At 38.0% G+C, this 16494-nt stretch overlaps 1 pseudogene; it reads left to right on the forward strand.

The window, feature by feature from the left end:
- Positions 1–16494, forward strand: part of LOC112654710 (14-3-3 protein theta-like) — a 53295-nt pseudogene that overhangs the window by 5901 nt on the left and 30900 nt on the right.

Genomic DNA, 16494 nt, shown 5'->3' on the forward strand with positions numbered 1-16494 from the left:
GGCCTACAGACCCGGAGGCACAGAGACAGAGACCCAGAGGCCTAGAGACCCAGAGGCCAGGAGACCCAGAGGCCTACAGACCCAGAGGCACAGAGGCCTGGAGACTTGGACGCACAGAGACCCGGAGACCCAGAGGCAGGCCTAGAGACCCAAAGGCCGGGAGACCTAGAGGCCTAGAGGCCTAGAGACCCAAAGGCCGGGAGACCCAGAGGCCTAGAGACCCGGAGGCCAGGAGACCCAGAGGCTTAGAGACCCTCAAGCATGGAGGCCCAGAGACCCGGAGACGGGGCGGGGACCCGGAGGCCGAATGCCCAGAGACTCAGAGGCCTAGAGACTCGGAGGCACGGAGGCACGCGCATGTCACCCGCGTGTCAAAAAGGCATCATGGTGTCTGGCTTAAAAAGCAGTAACTAATTGTTCCGATTTCTAGTAGCACGTTAATTGTGGCGTTTAATTTACTGTTTTCCTCATTAGAGGTTTTTAGTTTTGAGGAAGCGATGCTGCGTTTCAGTCACGCTGGGATGAAAATAGCCTAGCAAACTTATTTTTGTTCCTAGTCGCCTTCAGCATCCTTCGTGCCAGTTCTACAGTCATTAAGTTTTACAACGTGTTAGGTTGGTGGCAGTTTAAACAGATACACAGGATTTTGGCAATCTGTTCCATTTTTAAAATAAAGATTAGTGCTTTTTCCTTTTTCCTTTTTTTTTCTTTTTTTCCCTAAGTACCTTAACTTTTGGACATACCTTCTGCCTTCCTTTTTAACCAGAACTCTTCCCCCCCACACACCCCCACCCCCCGCGGTGATGAGAAGAAAAGTATGTGCTGGTCACCAGAGGAAAAGCAAAGATCATAAACCCTGCCAACAAAGCACATGAGAAAGCTTTCCCGGTTTGTAAGTCATTTTTCCTTCCAGACCAGGACTTAGGGTTTTTTGTTTTTGTTTTTGTTTTTTTTTTTTTTTAATTTTTATTTATTTATGATAGTCACAGAGAGAGAGAGAGAGGCAGAGACACAGGCAGAGGGAGAAGCAGACTCCATGCACCGGGAGCCTGACGTGGGATTCGATCCCGGGTCTCCAGGATCGCGCCCTGGGCCAAAGGCAGGCGCTAAACCACTGCGCCACCCAGGGATCCCAGGACTTAGGGTTTTTGCTTAAGCAAATCTTATGCACTCATTATGTTTACTTAACATGACATCAAAAAAAAAAAAAAGAAAAAAAAGCTATTCTGATCAGCTGGATACTTTGAAATGAATAAGCAGTAGAGTTTGGCCTATACGATCAGTATTATTAATGTATTTCATGGACACACTCAGACATCATGGACTTTGAGACTCACTCATTATTTCATGTTACTCTAAACAGAAAAACACTGCCAATTAAGCTATGCCACCCCACTGATTTTTTTTTAGGATACATCTTGAAATCAGAGATGTTACAATGTGAAAAACAAGGAGTCTTGGAATCTGAGCGATATGATAATGAGCAGGTGTTCCAGGGAGGAAAAGATTCAACAGATTCTGTTCTGAAGTATGAGATACTGTACCAGTAGTTCAGATAAATACGAGACATCTGTTATTCTGTGAGTGACACTATTTGAGCAAAGCCAGTAACTTTGGAGTTTTTCAACAGATTGAAACGTGTCTCCTACTTTCTAGAACAGTATTTTTTATGCTGACTTAAAAATCAATTTCATTTTTTAATGAAATAGGCTAGAATGGAATAGAAGATAAAGGTCAGAGGTCATATCTAGTGTGGACAAGAAATTGCTTTGTGAAATTTTGGTTTCCTTTGCGGGGAAGGGTAAGAGTGTGTCCTACGTTTTCATTTAAACTGTTCCTTAGGGATCCCTGGGTGGCGCAGCGGTTTGGCGCCTGCCTTTGGCCCAGGGCGCGATCCTGGAGACCCAGGATCGAATCCCACATCGGGCTCCCGGTGCATGGAGCCTGCTTCTCCCTCTGCCTGTGTCTCTGCCTCTCTCTCTCTCTCTCTCTCTCTCTCTCTCTCTCTGTGACTATCATAAATAAATAAAAGTTAAAAAAATTTAAAAAAAAAAAAATAAAATAAACTGTTCCTTATTGTGAGTTGCAATCAAATATTCAATCAAATAGATTTGAAAAAGAATGTTCTAAAAGCACAAATAACATACTAAATCTATGCTCTGCGCTCTGTTTCTCTGGTGCTTTTCCTTTCCTTTGGGAACTAAAACTAAAGATTAGAAAAAGAAGGCAAATTCCTTGACAATCCTTTCCTGCCTCAGCCCAAATTTCTTAATTTGGCTGTTGAGAAAATAAATGGTCTTTCATTGTCCTTGTTCTGGAAGCAAGGTAGTCGAGGTTATAGATTTTGCTAAGTATCTATAATTGTTTGACTAGATAAATTATTCTCTTCATTACAAGTTCTGAGAAAAGTAGAGAGTTGAACTATATACTGTTGAACCAATGTTATTCAACTGTTTTGTTTTGTTTTTTTCTTTTTTTTCCCCAGGGGATGATACATTTGAAACAAATAGCCATTGTGTACTCAGGGTTATGCAAATTCTTGTCAGACTAGCTGTAACTTCTATGAACCACCCTCAAAAAAGAAAAAAAAATCAGAATGCAAGTTCATGAAAGTGAAGATATGGGGCAACAAATGTGAGTATATCTTTTGTAATCATCTGTATTTTAACTTTTGCTAATAATAGCTGCTTGCCATGAATGGTGATTTTGACATACCTCACATACCTACTATGATTGCAACTAAAAAAAAAAAATGTGTCAATACAATAAAATTCAGAAATACATACTTTTCAGATCTTTTCAAATCTAATATTCTATGATTCCAGGAAATGATCATTCAATCTAGCATTTGTGATATAATCCCAACATAAACAGAAACTGTAATATGTGATCCTGTACTGTAATTGAGAAATATCCTGTAACTCCCATCTGCTATGTTGAGATACCCTACAAGTTTGCTATTCTTAAATGATTTTAAGAATAACATTTTTGGGGGCACCTGGATGGTTCAGTGGTTGGGAGTCTGTCTGCCTTTGGCTCAGGTTGTGATCCCTGTGGGGAGCCTGCTTCTCCCTCTGCCTGTGTCTCTGCCTTTCTCTGTGTGTCCCTGATGAATAAATAAATAAAATCTTTTTTAAAAAAAGAATAACATTTTTCAACAAAACTTTTTATTATAATTATCCAATTTTAACTCCAATGAGAATCTCTCATGCCTAGTGTTTAACTAATTATACATTTCTGAGAATAAGACGTTCTTTTTCCAAATGAGTTAAAGCACTCACAGACATGATGATTTTCCCCACAGAATATGTATCAGCACTGACCTAGAATGAGAGATAGGTTTGATGTTGATTTTTATTTTACCTTTAGCCTAGCTGGTTAGACATTTATGTTGTCAAAGATTGCTGATGAGGATTTTAGGCTAACATCCTTATTTTCTCAGAGAGATTTAAGAGCAACCTCAAACATGAATAAGGTATTCAACAGATCTTTGAAGACTGTGGTAGATTGTATTATTACTCTCAGCCATATAACTTGATCTAGTCAATGGTTTATAAGCCACATGTTAACGACTTTAAATTTGAGGGCAGCCCAGGTGGCTCAGCAGTTTAGAGCACTGCCTTCAGTCCAGGGCCTAATCCTGGAGACCTAGGATCAAGTCCCATGTCAGGCTCCTTGCATGGAGCCTGCTTCTCCTTCTGCCTGTGTCTCTGCCTCTCTCTCTGTGTGTCTCTCATGAATAAATAAATAAAATTAAAAAAAAAAAATAAAAGTTTAAAAAAATAAAATAAAATAAATTTGAGTGTAACATCAAATTTGGTGTCAATCTCTTAGTCGTGTGCTGCCGGCCGTGAGAAAGACATGTTCCAAATAGGGTATCGGAATGAGAAAATACATGGAGCAGACCTGAAACTGAACTTCACCCTGGAGCAATACAGCAGCAGTTAACCTGCAGCTACTAACATGATATGAGAGTAAACTGTAAATATTTATTGTTGTAAATCATAGAGATTTTGAAATTATTATTTAGTATAATCTCACTAATCAGCTGAAATGAATGTAAACCAACAGATTAGTGGTTCAAACGCTAAATGCATTGTAGAACAATGATATTCTTCTATTTAATAAAATAAAATTATAGACATCTATAAAATAATCACCTAGATATTTGGTAAGCACTCGACTAAAAATTTCTATTAAAAAGTAGTCTGTTGGGATCCCTGGGTGGCGCAGCGGTTTGGCGCCTGTCTTTGCCCCAGGGCGTGATCCTGGAGACCCGGGATCGAATCCCACATCGGGCTCCCGGTGCATGGAGCCTGCTTCTCCCTCTGCCTTGTGTGTCTCTGCCTCTCTCTCTCTCACTGTGTGCCTATCATAAATAAATTTAAAAAAATTAAAAAAAAAAAGTAGTCTGTTTATAAAATATATAGATTTAGGAAGCCTGGGTGGCTCAGCGATTGGGCATCTGCCTTCAGCTCAGAACGTGATCCTGGAGACCTGGGATCGAGTCCCACATCAGGCTCCCTGCATGGAGCCTGCTTCTTCCTCCGCCTGTGTCTCTGCCTCTCTCTATGTGTCTCTCATGAATAAATAAATAAATAAATAAATCTTTAAAAATATAGAGAGAGATTTGCTTGCAGAGTATTTACATATAAATACAGGGCTCCATCCCATGACCCTGAGATCATGACTTTAGCCAAAACCAAGAGCTGGATGCTTTAACTGACTGAGCCACCCAGCCACCCTGAGCACCTCACATTTAAAAAAAAAAAACAACAACAACCACAGAAGAAAATGACACACCATTAGTGAGAATCAGTGATAGCAGAAACATGTTCAAAAGGACTTCAGATACTGAAATTACCAGGCATAGACTATAAAATAACTATATAAAATGTGAATAAAAGTCAACCTTGAAAATATATACAGAGAACAAGTATGTACAAAGAGTAACTAAAGATAAAGTGGACACATTTAATAGTCTATTTGACATAGCAGAAGTACAGTTTAGTGAACTGGGAGACAGAGATGAAGAAATTGCCCAAATGCAATAGAAAAAAAGAAAATTAAATGAAAAATATGAAAAAGACTTTAAGTGACATGGAAGACATGTGAGAAAGTCTAAAATAAAAGCAGTACTCCAAAAGACAAGAAAAGAGAAAATGTGGCAGAAGCAGGCTTAGACAAGGTAATGATTGAAAACTTTCCAGAACTGATCAAAGACTCCAACTCACAGACTTAGGAAGTCCCCCAAATCCCAAGTAAGTTAAAGAATAATAAATCTACACTTATATACATCATAGTAAAACTATAAAACACCAAAAAATAAATAAATAAAAGAAAACCTTAAAAGTAGAAGAAAAAAATAGATTAACCTCAAAGTGTCTAGTAACTGACTTTTTTCAGTAACAACAGAATCAGAAGACAGTGGATAACGTCTTCAGTGGGCTAACAGAACATGGCTATAGGCCCAGAACTCAATGCCCATTGAAGAGATCTTTTGAAATGAAGCCAAAATGAAGGTATTTTCAGGCAAGGCAAAGCAGAGTTTGCTGCTAATAATGATTCTTTATCAGATTTTCTTTCTTCAGAAAAAAATGAAATGACTCAAATAAAAGGTCTTAAGAGTTAAGACTAAAGGAAGAGCTTTGAAAGTGCTAAATATTTGCATGAATCTAAAAACCACTGACTATGCCAAACAGAATTGTTAAAATTATTTAATATTTTTAAAAGAAAAAAATATTTTTAAAAGAAAAAATAGCAATCACTCATATTCCTGACATCAGAATAAGTCCAGTCTCACTTTTACCAACTATTAAACAGACCTTATCAGATCCAAGTATTTTATGCATTTGTATTATTATCTCCATCTAGTATATGCCCTTAAAAGCAAAAATACTAAACATTTTCATTTATTTTTTTCCTCTTGTCCACATAGGAAAATTGTATTAATGTTTTATTGGTATTCTCTTTTTAAATGACTGTACTGAAATAGCATCTTAAATGTTTTTCTTCGTGACATTTTCTATTTCAAATTTGCATAATGTACCAATGAAGGTGATTTATTAATAATCAGACCAAGACATTAGCGTATATTTAGGAGCTCATGATGTGGATTAATAAAAGACAGAATTCTGTACTATTTTTCACACAACTGTGAAGCATTAATGAGCCCCACCATAGAAGTCTAAAAATGAAAGTTCATCATAACAAATTATATAATTATGTATTCACAGGTTGAGGACAATTAAGTTCTATTGAAAAGCTCTAACTACTCTTTCCGCTCACGTTGCCTATTCAAAATTATGTGCATGCTATGACTTTTAACACCGTCTCTGGAAATTGTTAGAAATCTATGCTCAGGCTGTGAGATTGACTCCTAAGCATAATTCAGCTCAGAGGGCATCCTGAACTCCAAATACATTTTTAAAGGAAGAGGAAGAACTCATTTCTTTGTGCTACTTGCCTAGACTACACGTTCCCAGTTGTAAATATGTTTTTCATTTCAATTTCAAGAGAGTGTATAAAAATCTGTTTATCACAATTATGGAAACATGAAAAGCATAGAACACATAATACCTTAAATTTCCAAATTTGTGATAATAACAATGCGAAAAAATTATACCTTACTTTTTTTATGAAAGCTTTACTTTCTTTTCCTCAACCACTTGGGATTATTCAAAACATACTTACTTCTATAATACTTTCTTGAGAAAACCAAATTTATTATTTCACTGAAGACTGTCCAAATGACTTGCGTTACTTTCTATTTTTTTACATTTATGAAATTATATATTGCTAGGATAGATTATTCCAGTTAGTTTTGTCTAATCTGTATTTATACATCTGTGAACTGACAGTTCAAAAGTAATTCAATTCATATAAACCAGACTGTACATTAATTCTTTCAATTTTAATAAGTTACCAGTTTTTACTGGGTCCAAGGCCTATCCTGTTTACAAAAAAAAATAAGTGTCAGTTACTCCACCTCTTTTTTGAAATGAATGGGAAGCTAGCAAGAGCCCTCACCCTATAAACTAACAGTGTTTCAAAACTGCCATTTGTGCTCTTCTCTGCTGGGAATGAAGGTGCCATACATACAACATCATCAGATAGCAGCTATCTACCCACCCCACCCAGCAAGGACAAGTGCTACCTTGATGCCTTTTGTCAAATCTCCTAGGTATTTATGATCTTTCTCACTCCTCCAGAACACTGGAGCCCAGAGGTGACAAGGTGAAGAAGGAAGGCACCTACCCTATATTCCAGTAGTATCTGTCCAAAGCATTCTTGTCAGGTTCATTTCCTCTGTGCTAGGTCCTGTTGATACTCTCCCCTAGTTGTTTTCAGTCAGTTCCTATGGGAGCCTAACTTGTGCTGATCTATATGCACAGGCAGTTGAGACCAGACTCTCAATCCCATTCCCCCCTGGTTTCCTTTAACCTTGATCTCTGTAATACCTTCCTGAAATGTACAGCAGTTGGGATACATATATTTTTTATTTTTAAATATTAACTCCTTTCCACAAATGGCCAAACACTTTGCCTGTTGTGGTGCCATATTGTGTTATTACTTCTAACTTTTTTTTGCTGTCAGCCAATAGTCTTGGACCTAACATTGTTTGCCTCCCTACCCCTCTGAAATTATTATAAAGGCAGTACATCATATGAATACAATGATCTAAACTAAGAACCAGGGAAATTCTAGAAGAAAATGACCCTTAAAAAAAAAATTCTCATGAATAAGGGACACAGAGAGGCAGAAACCTAGGAAGAGGGAGAAGCAGGCTCCCCACAGGGAGCCTGATGCAGGACTCAATCCCAGGACAACCGGGATCACGCCCTGAGCCAAAGGTGAGACACTTAACCACTGAGCCACTCAGGTGCCCCTAGAAGAAAATGACTTTTATGTAATAAATAAAGGCAAGAAAAAAAAAGGGGAGAGCACTATTATGTAATAAAATAGGCTCATCAGACATATCAACCAAATGGAATATATTGACCTCTTTTAGATTCCGTTTTCAAACCACTTTTATAAACAGACATTAATGAGACAATCATGGAAATACTAATACTGATTGGATATTACATGATATCAGGAAATTTTTAATCATCTTAGGCATGATAATGATATGTGATTGGGTTCTGTTTTTTTTTAATGTCTCACTTCTAAGAGATAGATACATACTGTATAATTGGGCCCTACTTTAAGGGGGAAAAAAAACAACCTTCAAATGATGTCACTTTCTTTTCTCTACCTGTAGGTCAAATCCATGGGAATGTATTCTACAACTACTGCTTGTTATTTTCTACCCTTAAGATAGTAATCATTTCCTCTTTATCATGTCTCTATTTTTTTAAGATTTTATTTATTTACTTGAGGGAGAGAGAAGCAGACTCTCTGCTGAGCAGGGAACCCGACGTGGGCCTCAATCCCAGGACCTGAGCTGAATGCTTAACCAACTGAGTTATCCACCCAAGTGCCCCATGTCTATGGTTATTTTTGGCAAAAGTATTCAAATCAAAAGCAACTCATGCTATCTGGTATTTGCTCCAGACCTCTATTAAATTACTGTGAAAGACCAAATATCATAAGACCTGTGTAAATAAATCTAATTAAGCACATTAACATGTTCAAATTTATATAAAGCATTCTGCAAATACAGATTACTCTAGCTAGAGATGCTAAGAAGCAGATGTACTGATCTCCTTGGCATTCACATGATTCAGCTACAAATAGAATTTGAACAGATTCCAAAAGCACAATTGTCAAATTCATAAAAAGTAGCAAAAAAAAAAAAAAAAAGTCAAGTGAAAGCTTAGGCTTGCCTTGAGAGCACTGACTTTTCTGGGGGAAAAAAGTTAAAAGTATTCTGTTAATGTTTTATTTCTTATGTGCTAATATTTAACAAGAACTAAGTACTTTCATTTTATGCAGAGATGTTCCCATTAGGTTAACAATGATAATCCAGAAACTGTTATGAGTAAGTATTACTATTAAGCCCAACAGAAATCTCAAAATCAATTTAATCAAGGGGCACCTGAGTGGTTCAGTTAGGTGAGCAGCCGACTCTTAATTTAGCCCAGGTCACATACTCAGGGTGCTGGGATCAAGCCCCACGTTGGGCTCTGCACTCTGAAGGGAATCTGCTTGAGGATTTTCTCTTCTTTCCTTCTGCCCCTCTCATGCACGTGCTTTTTCTCTCTTTATAATAAATAAATCTTTAAAAACAAATTTATTTATTTATTTATTTATTTTATTTATGATAGTCACACAGAGAGAGAGAGAGAGAGAGAGAGAGAGGCAGAGACACAGGCAGAGGGAGAAGCAGGCTCCATGCACCGGGAGCCCGACGTGGGATTCAATCCCGGGTCTCCAGGATCGCGCCCTGGGCCAAAGGCAGGCGCCAAACCGCTGCGCCACCCAGGGATCCCTAAAAACAAATTTAATCAATATTACAAAGTTCATCAGTAAAAATTTAGGTCACTGAAGTAGTACAGTGTAGTGGGATTGAGCTCCAATTCTAGCATCAAGATACATAATGTTAACCCTGTCATTTACTAGCTGTGAGACCTCACCAAGGCTCTTTCCTCATCTGTAAAGTGGAGTTTAAAAAAATATTTTTTTTATTTTTCAGTGTTGTGATAAGAATTAAAGAACTCAAAGAAAACAAGAGAAAACCTCAAGAAACAAACTATTATGATTACTATCTTTGGGGAATATTACATCATATGCAATATTACTAACTATATTTTCATTTTACTTGATTGTAAAAGAATTACACACAGAGTATATACTCTACCAATCTTCCATTGATAGAAAGACTTTGTGGCAACTGGCCTAATTCTGAGAATTGTAGAAGATACATAGGTGGACATAACCTCAGGCCCTGGAAATAGATTTATTTAAGAATCTCTACAATCCCCAATTCATTTTTTAAAAAAATATTTATTTATTTATTCATGAGAGAGTCAGAGGCTGAGGCAGACACAGGCAGAGGATAAAGCAGGCTCCATGCAGGGATCCTGAAGTGGAACTCAATCTCAGATCCCAGAATCACGACCTGACCCAAAGGCAGATGCTCAACCACTGAGCCACTCAAGCGTCCCTACAGTCCCCAATTCAAATATCAGGTTTCACATGTGATGTGAGAATGAAAGCCATTTCTTTAACAACCAGGGGGTAAATTCGATTTGAGTTGTACTTGCCGTTCAAGTAAGACTTAAAACAGACATTAGAGTGTTGCAATACATGAAGTCAACACTCTAAGCGAGTCCTCTCTTGCCAAACTTCTTTATGATAAATCATAATAAAATTTATCTCTAAGCACAATGTGGTAATGCATACATTTTTTTATTCTTCTGCCCTTACAATGTCATTTAGTAATCCAACACACCTTCATTATGATATTCAGTAAATGTAAAAATTGACTTTGGAATCTTTGAGAGCTATTAGTTGCGAAGATATAGTGGATTCGAGTTAAACATTTTGGGCTAGAATAATTTTTTTTTTAAAGATTTTATTTATTGGGGCAACCCGGGTGGCTCAGTGGTTGAGCATCTGCTTTAGCTCAGCGTGTGATCTTGGAGTTCTGGGATCGAGTCCCACGTCGGGCTCCCTGCATGGAGCCTGCTTCTCCCTCTGCCTGTGTCTCTGCCTCTCTCTGTGTGTCTCTCATGAATAAATAAATAAAATCTTTTTTTTAAGATAAATACAATCTTATTTTAAGATAAATAAAATTTTTTAAGATAAAATCTTTTTTTTTCAAGATTTTATTTATTTATTCATGAGAGACACAGAAAAAGAGAAAGGTAGAGACACAGGCAGAGGAAGAAGCAGGCTCCATGCAGGGAGCCCGACGTGGGACTCGATCCAGGGACCCCAGGGTCACGACCTGAGCCAAAAGCAGATGCTCAACCACTGAGCCACCCAAGGGCCCCTGGGCTAGAATAATTATAGGTAATGTAGTATATTTTTTGTATAGCATCTTTCATGTTATTGGATTAATGCTCAATTACTGATGCTTAGACTGATAATTAATGATATGGCAGTCTCATTCCTATTTTATAAACTTATAACCAGGAAGTAATTTGTATGACATTATTTTGATGCCATGCATATGCCCATTTCCTTTTCAAACATAAACCATGAGGGTTTTGGGGGGTTTTTTTTAATTAATTAATTTATTTATTCATGAGAGACCAAGATAGAGGGAGGCAGAGATGCAGGCCAAGGGAGAAGCAGGCCCCATGCAGATAGCTTGACATGGGACTCAGTCCTGGGTCTCCAGGATCACACCCTGGGCTGAAGGCAGACACTAAACTGCTGAGCCACCCAGGGATCCCCAAACCTCATGTTTTAACACTTGTTGAAAACCCTTGCACGAGTCTATAATTTCAATAAGAATTGCAAAATAATTTTAATACCATCATTTATTCTATATTCTGACTGTTTTGTTTTGTTTTGTTTTTTCAGTAAAATAGAGCTTTCCTTTGTCCCTAGAACTATTTGGTTACCTTAAAATATGTTTCATACAGGAAAGGAAAAATAAATAATTCCTTACTTTTAGTTAGTAATTTTCAGAGTTAAAGATAATTTGGAGACCAATGAGGAAATCTGAATTTGGGTTTTAGATAAGATGAAAATTCATTGACCTGGAAAGGTAGAGATTGTTAATTTTTAAAAAAGTAAATATATTGTAAAACAACACTAAGTATGAAATCATTTTGGTTAAAAATACATATATATATTTATATGTATCTGTAGGATAAATAAAGGCATGGAAAGATATACAATGAGCTGTTAACAGTGCTAATAGATGGGAAATATGGTTGTTTTTATTTTTCTAGTTTACTTATATATAGTTTCCAACTTTCTACCATGCATCTACTGCTTTCATAGTAACAAAAGTTTATTTTTTTAATTTTTATTCATTTATTTTTAAATGACTTTTTTTTTTAAGATTCTATTTATTTATTTAACAGAGAGAGAGAGCATGAGCAGGAAGGAGAGGCAGAGTTAGAGGGAGAAGCAGGCTCCCCACCGAGAAGGGAGCCTGACAATGGGGCCTTTGCCCAGGATCCTGGGATCATGACCTTTGCCAAAGGCAGATGTGTAACAACTGAGGCACTCAGTCATCCCCCAGAAGTTTTTTTTTTTTTTTTTTTTTTAAAGAAAATTACTATCTCCTACTGAGCCTACATATAGCTTCTGAGTCAGCATCAACATGAGACTGTAAACATTCTAGCATGAAGGATTGCCAGGACACCAACCAATGTGGTCACTTCTTTAAAGCCTCTCTGCTTGCAGATTGCCTTGGCCTTTGCATCATAGGCCTACCTCAGCACTGGATCCATGGAGCCTTTGCACTGTAGCAGTCTTCAGGAATTGGCAACATAGATATGTGCCTCTGTTGGCCTTGGGCAGAAACACTTCTTTTTTAGGTCATCACATTAGTTTTCCAACTACCTTTCTGACTCTTCCTCATTCTCTTCTGCAAGTTTATCTTTCTCTACTATTTATTTATTACTCCAAAATTTCATACTCAGCCCTCTTTTCTTTTCATTCTTCTTCCTAGAAAAGAGAGGAGACCTTGGATCTTGTGTTCTCATTCTTTTTAATTTAGTATGTATCTCCAGCCTAATCCTCTCTCCTAAGCAACATAAGCACTAATTATTGTACTCCCTACTTAGACATTTATATGTTTATGAATTTATATATTTACATGTTTAGGTGCTCCCTACCTGGCGCTTATAATATGAATCTGCTACTTTCAGAACTTTAGGGAAGAGTAACTTCCATTTTTATTTCTGTCACCTTCCATAAGCAGAAAGACTTATTTCATTTAATTGGTGATTGAAAAAGAAAATAAGACCCAGCCTCTTTCTTGCCATATTTTTCAAATCTACCTACCCACAACATATTATGCTCTGTTTTGTTTCTTATTCTGTGTAATAAACTAAACACACATGCATCAGAGCCTACACTTGCCTTCTTTAGGCCTGAGTCCTGAACCTCATTCTTTCTACTGTTGACTTCACTGAGTGTGGAGAGCAGTGATTCTGCCCAAATTTATCTGTTCTGCAGGCCCAAAATTTCCTTTTATTATGCCATATCTCATTTGGACTTGGAAAGAAGTATTGAAAAGCCTGGTTAGTGGCCGTACATTGAAGTTATATTGCCCAAGCAGCTATATCAATAAGAACGCAGCTTTTCAATCTTTCCCTATCTGGCTCCCTAGCAATTGGTTCTGAATTCAGAAGAGAGTTAAGGCATATAAGCAGCCGTCACTGCCTAAGCCCCATTATTGATAGAACAACTTTATCCAAAAATGGTTGTTTAATGAGATCCTAGGTCCGATAAAAGGAATGGAAAATGAAATTTTGGCAGTCTAACAAGAGAATAAAAGATCCCAGAATAAAATGATAGCAATTATCAGAGAATCAGCAAAATGGGAATTTGTTCATTTATACCTGAATGCCTACTGTGTGTTAGGCATTGCTCCAAGGAGAGGTTTAAAGAGTTAGAATACTTTAAACGAAAGTTACCTGATAATCTATGGGGGGCCTGGGTGGCTTAGTTGGTTAAGCGTCCAACTTTTGGTTTTAGCTCAGGTTATGATCTCATGTTGTTACGCTTCAGAGCTCTGCAGGCACCTTCTACTTCTACTTAAAGATTCTCTTCTTCAAGTGCCCCTCCCCTGATTTGTGGCCTCTCTCTCTTAAATAAATCTTTTATTTTTTTTTAAGTTACCTGTACTCTAATTTAACTGAGTTTTGAATCTTTATTATAATCAACAATGAAGGAATGATTTTTAAATTTTTTTATTTATTTACTTATGATAGTCACGGAGAGAGAGAGAGGCAGAGACACAGGCAGAGGGAGAAGCAGGCTCCATGCACTGGGAGCCTGATATGGGATTCGATCCTGGGTCTCCAGGATCGTGCCCTGGGCCAAAGGCAGGCGCCAAACCGCTGCGCCACCCAGGGATCCCGAAGGAATGATTTATATTCAAAGCTGATATGATTGATTCAATATAACACTTGAATGCTTCTTGTTTATCAAACAGTTCCCATACCATATCCAATTGAATCATCAAAATAACTCCATGAAGTAGAACAAAATAGTCTGTTATGCTGCAGTTGAAAAAAAAAAAAGTCAATTATTTGAACAGTGATTTCTTTTTTTTTTTTTAAAGATTTTATTTATTTATGCATGAGAGACAGATAGAAAGAGAGGCAGAGACACAGGCAGAGGGAGACGCAAGCTCCATGCTGGGAACCGACATGGGACTCGATCACAGGTCTCCAGGATCACACCCTGGGCCGAAGGCGGCACTAAACTGCTGAACCACCCGGGCTGCCCGAGATTTATTTCTTATTCCAAAATGTTGGCTCTGGCTGCAGTGAACTGTCTTCCATGTGATGACATGATAATCTAGGCTCTTTCAACTGTTATGCCCAAGATTGGGAATCCGAGAAACCACCAAGGAGCTGGCACCGATGCAAGTACATGAGGGTTTATTTACAAACTCAAGCTTGGGTCCAAGTATACTCTATACAGCAGAGCAGGGACTTGGACCCCGAAGTGGGTTACAGCTGGGTTTTTTTTTGGGCTGGTCTAGGGGATTTTCAGAAGGGGTGGAGGAATTTTTTTTTTTTTTCCATTCCAATATGGGGGAAAGGGTAGGGGAGTTTCTTAAGATCTGATGTGGGATTCTCTGCCGAGGGCATTCTGAGCTTTATTGTCTTTCCGATATGGGATTCTCTGCCTAGGACAATCTGCAGTTTTTCCTATAAAGTTCAGTTCTTATTCCAGGGACCTAAGATGGCTATACTTGTGCTAATGCTAAACTTGAGGTGGAATGGCCTGAATTTTTCTCAGCCTCCACACAACCTTGTGGTTACACCATCTTCATATGAGTCTTTGTTCCATGATTGCCCCAGTAGGAGAAGAACTGGGGAATTTCATATTGGTCCTTCATGGCCTCATCCAGAAACTGACACATGTATAGGAATTTAGTTCTATACAACTGAGAATGCTCATAGTCTCTTCTGCAATTTTAATGTGTTTTCCTATACATCATGCTGTTTCTGAAGTAGTTAGTTGCCCCCTGCTGGGCATATAATTATAAAATTCTTAAAGGTAGGTATGTCTCAGATTGCATGTAATGACAAACTTCTGAGATGCATTAAACTTTTTCTTTTTCTTTTTTTTTAAAGATTTTATTTATTCATGAGAGACACACAGAGAGAGGCAGAGACATAGGCAGAGGGAGAAGCAGACCCTCTGCAGAAAGCCTGATGCAGGACTCCAGCCCAAGACCCGGGATCACGCCCTGAAGGGAATGCTCAACCACTGAGCCACCCAGGCATCCTGAATTAAACTTTTTCATCAAATGAATTCACAGTGGATTTCCAGTGTTCAGTTGAGATATGTAAGTTAACCCAGAGCTCTTAAATACAATCTTCTTTCTATAACATACATTTCATATTTTATATCTTTTCAAGTCCTTTTTAAAACCATGTAGAGATAAATTATCAAGTTAAGAGGGAAAAATAGCACTTGTTCAAGTGTTTTAAAAACTATTTTTACCTGTCTCTGCTTCCTTACTCTGGCTAATATTGGACAAGGCACTTTAACTTCTTGATATCTATTTCCTCATCTGAATATGAATATGACATGCACTATAAACTACATATTTAAAGTATAATTTGATAAGTTTGAATCATATATTCAACTATGTACTACTGCTAGTGTGGTTCAAGATAGCTCAAGATAGTGAATACATTTATCATTCCCAAAAGTTTATTATTTTTATTTTCTTTAAGATTTTATTTATTTGAGAGATACAGAGCAAGCACAAGTGGGCAGAGGGGCAAAGGGAGAGGGAGAGAGAATCCCAAGCAGACTCTTTACTGAGCAGGGAGCCTGACCCAGGGCTGGATCCCACAACTCTGAGGTCATGACCTTAGCTGAAATCAAGAGCCAGAGGCTTCACCAACTGAGCCACCCAAGCACCCCATTCCCAAAAGTTTTTTCGTGCCACTTTGTATTTCTTCTTTCTGTCTCCTGCTCCTCCCAGCCCTCCTTATCCTCCAGTAACCACTATTGTGCTGTCATTATAGATTAGTTTGTATCTTCCAGAGAAAAACAGAAATTTTAAGCTCACTAGTTTATTTATTTATTTTTTAAATTTATTTTTATTTATTTATGATAGTCATACAGAGAGAGAGAGAGGCAGAGACACAGGCAGAGGGAGAAGCAGGCTCCATGCACTGGGAGCCCGACGTGGGATTCGATCCCGGGTCTCCAGGATCGCGCCCTGGGCCAAAAGCAGGCGCCAAACCGCTGCGCCACCCAGGGATCCCTAAGCTCACTAGTTTAAAGACTGAAATGAGGTATGGGAAAGCTTAAATTCTTTTTAAATATAAAAACTTTTTTTGACGGGCAGCCCCAGTGGCCCAGCAGTTTAGTGCCACCTTCTGCTCCAGG

The sequence above is a fragment of the Canis lupus genome, chromosome 15, assembly GCF_003254725.2.
Source record: "Canis lupus dingo isolate Sandy chromosome 15, ASM325472v2, whole genome shotgun sequence".
NCBI classification, from domain to species: Eukaryota; Metazoa; Chordata; class Mammalia; order Carnivora; family Canidae; genus Canis; species Canis lupus.